The following is a 2,866-nucleotide window of genomic DNA, read 5'->3' as shown; positions in this document are numbered from 1 at the left end:
TTAAAATTGCTTAAGATTTTAGTCATTTTTTGATTGTTATTTATTACTTGAGATTATTTTGATTTTCTCACTGAGTTTGAGATATGGGGATTAGAACCAAGGAGGAGAGGAAAATCAATGTTGAGGACTTCAGTGTTAGAAAGGAAACAAGGAAATGTGACTTTGTGTCCAGTTTACAAGCTTATGTGAAGAAACAGTATTTAATGGTTAATTTTTAATTGTAAGAACTCCAAGTTAGGAAGTTGCCTGGATCAGTTTATTTATTAAATAAAATAAATATTTTATTTAACTTGCTGCCATTCAGAACTTGGAGAATCTCTTTCTTTCTCCATAGTGGGACTTTATGGGGGGAAAGAATCAGGGAGGCCACCAAAGTGGGACCAGCCATGTCAATTGCCTATTTTGTTCATTGTCTTCCCGTACTTGTTTTCCCCCTAGTGATGTATAAAATATAAACACATTTTATAATTTATGAGGAGAGAAGAAATTACATGTCATATGCAGCAATCTAGTAAATATTTATGAATTTTCTGCTTCTTAATACGAGGGTGTGAAAATAACTAAACTCCTGATTGCATATTAGCAATTACTGTAAGTCTGGAGAAGACAAGAAAAACACAGTCCTGAATAAAGTCTCTATGTCTGCACAGACATGTTCCTGTTCAGTTGTCTCTCGTTTTGGACATGCTTGACTCCCTTCTGTTTCATTACTGTTCTAATAAAGCCCGAAGCTGTGTTTCAACAGAACCAATACACTCTCTAATCAGAGACGACACGATACACGGTGAAATGGTTTCTACACTCTGCGTGGAATGGACAACAAGCAAGAAAAATACCCCCTCTCTCATTTTAATTAGAATTAGAGGGCTCCCCAGGCTGATTAGCTCAGTTGGAGAGAGCACCCTGCAGAGGCCACTTTCTGACCCTCCCACAGGCCAGTTAATTTTGCTTAGTTCAGTAGCCACAGTATGGGTCTCCGGCTCTGCAGTTATCCAGAGAACACATACCCTTAATCATTATGAAACGGGGTGTCTGAGAGTGAGGGCATCTGCACTTCTGGCAAAAAGACTTTCAGTGCCAACCCTACGGATGTCTGGGGTCAGTACCATTACGTCAACAGCCAAAGAAGAGAGCACTGTATGGAGAGAACCCCACTTATTATCTGTATGATAATGACCTTCCCTGACCATTCAGAACCTCAACTTTCTTGTTAGGAGTTGGCCATTATGATTTAATAATACTACGTCTGTGAAAACTCTCAAAATGCCAAGAGTTATACAAACCCCAAATAAGACTGGTAACTCTGCTTCCTTTCTGTGGAAAATAATCTATCTCTTGCCAAGGCAATAGCTTTATATGGAAAAATCTGCATTCTCTTTATTTCAAGAAATGATATTTTTATCTCATTCCAGCTTAATGCTATAGCCAAGTGGAGGTGTTCCAAAGCTCTTTTGAACAGAAATCCATACTTATCTACTAATTCTCCTCCCCCCAGGGTTGTTCAGACCCAAGGCCCATGGCAACTGTGGTGCAGCCCCTGCTGCTGGTCTGGCAGGAGAGGGCCTCATGTGAGTGGACATGTTTGGGCTCTTCCAACTCATTCAGCTCCAATAGAAAAGCTGCTCCTTCCATTTTCTCTCTCTACTGCTTGCCTTGATGAGTGCATCCAAGTTTGTGTCATTAAATACTATCCATACACCAAGAACTCTAGCACTATTGCCTCTGTTAACTTGCAGACCCTTCTCTATGACTGCACACTTTCCCTCTCACATAGGTGTGGAACAGGTATCTCAAATTTAACATGTTCCGGACTTAACTTGTTATTTCCCAAACTGCTCTGTAATAACCAGTTCTTCCTGCCGTTAATGGCAAATCCAGTCATTCAGTCGTTTGAATGAAACATCCTAGTGTTTCTCTTGTTAAAGAAAAAAAATTATTGAGACATTCTCTCTTTGCCACATCTGTTGTGAGGATGAAGACCATTCTCAGCAATCAGACTGTCGACATCCCAGAAAATGTGTACACCACTCTGAAGGGACGCACAGTTATGGTGAAGGGCCCCAGAGGCACCCTGGGGAGGGGCTTCAGTCACATCAATGTGGAACTCAGTCTCCTTGGTGAGAAAAACAAGCAGCTCCGACTGACAAATGGTGAGGAAACAGAAAGGAACTGGCTACCTTTTGCACTATGTGCAGTCGTGTACAGAACGTGATCAAAAGTGTTACACTGGGCCCCTGCTACAAGATGAGGTCTGCACGTGCTCACTTCCCCGTCAACGTTGTTATTCAGGAGAATGGTTCTCTTGTTGAAATAAAATATTTCTTGGGTGGAAAGCAAAAGAGCAGAGTTCAGATGAGGTCAGGCATTGCTTGTTCAGTATCTCAAGCCCAGAAAGATGAGTTAATTCTTGAAGGAAATGACAATGTAACTTGTATAAAATTTCGCTGCTTTTTTTTCAGCAAGCACAATAGCTAAAAACAAGGATATTAGAAAATTTGGGGGTGGTATCTATGCATCTGGAAAAGGAACATTTCAGGAGGCTGATGAGTAAGATCTAAGTTGTTCAGCCATAGAAACTGAGATGCCAGACGGTTGGTTCCTCAGGCTTATTTGTGATACCTTAGGCCATAAAAACCACGTATTAAAAAACGAAATAGGTCCAGAGACATGTATGTACATAACAGAATGAGAGATCTCAGAGGGTAGGGGTGTGGAGGGGACGGGAAGAGATTAAAGAGTAAGAACAACAACAAAAAACAAAGAGAAAAGAAAAAAATTCAGACATTTGTTAAAGGTGGTAAAGCAGACTTCGTTCAGGGGGACTGCTACGGTGGGGTTGCCATAGGGGAGAGAGGTTGGGCTCAAT

At 41.0% G+C, this 2,866-nt stretch overlaps 1 pseudogene across 1 annotated transcript; it reads left to right on the top strand.

The window, feature by feature from the left end:
- Positions 1-1,945: 1,945 nt before the first annotated feature.
- Positions 1,946-2,551, top strand: LOC308552857 (large ribosomal subunit protein uL6 pseudogene; annotated as a pseudogene). The gene has a single exon. The product of its transcript is annotated as a large ribosomal subunit protein uL6 pseudogene (transcript).
- The last annotated feature ends 315 nt before the right edge of the window (positions 2,552-2,866 follow it).

Source organism: Miniopterus schreibersii (genome assembly GCF_964146895.1).
Source record: "Miniopterus schreibersii genome assembly, chromosome: 2".
NCBI lineage: Eukaryota > Metazoa > Chordata > Mammalia > Chiroptera > Miniopteridae > Miniopterus > Miniopterus schreibersii.
Note: the sequence above shows the minus strand (reverse complement) of the source record. Positions and strands in the feature narration are given on the sequence as shown.